General features: G+C 32.0%; 1 protein-coding gene across 1 annotated transcript in view; it reads left to right on the top strand.

Moving 5' to 3' along the window:
* Positions 1-372, top strand: part of LOC119585225 (monomeric sarcosine oxidase-like) — a gene marked incomplete in the record, with an annotated part of 15411 nt that extends 15039 nt beyond the window's left edge. Inside the window, 1 exon segment of the mRNA XM_037933884.1 lies at positions 1-372.

A 372-nucleotide genomic window follows, 5' to 3' on the forward strand; every position in this document is an offset into this window, starting at 1 on the left:
GTTACCATTGCATATATTTAGTTCAGGATGATGATTTTAATTATATCTGTAATTACTTCTGTGCATCTTTATATATTCTTTAATATGCACTTGCTTTTAATCTTTCTTTTATTTGTGCACTTGTTTTTATGATGGTCGTTTTTAATAACACTTTAAATTCTACTTTTTAAGCCTTCTCCAATAAAGTTAACAGCCATAAGGGTCCACTAGTCCAGTCTGTCAGGTCAATTTAAAGAGCCCCCCTGATTTTCAGTCTCCCCTGTGTATTGAAAGCTAAGTATTTCCCATACATTTTGTGTTGCTAGTGTCTCATGCACTGAAAATTTTGGTTAGATGAAAGATGTTAGTCATTTTCAACAAAAGTGATGTTTT

Source organism: Penaeus monodon, chromosome 19, assembly GCF_015228065.2.
Source record: "Penaeus monodon isolate SGIC_2016 chromosome 19, NSTDA_Pmon_1, whole genome shotgun sequence".
Lineage (NCBI taxonomy): Eukaryota > Metazoa > Arthropoda > Malacostraca > Decapoda > Penaeidae > Penaeus > Penaeus monodon.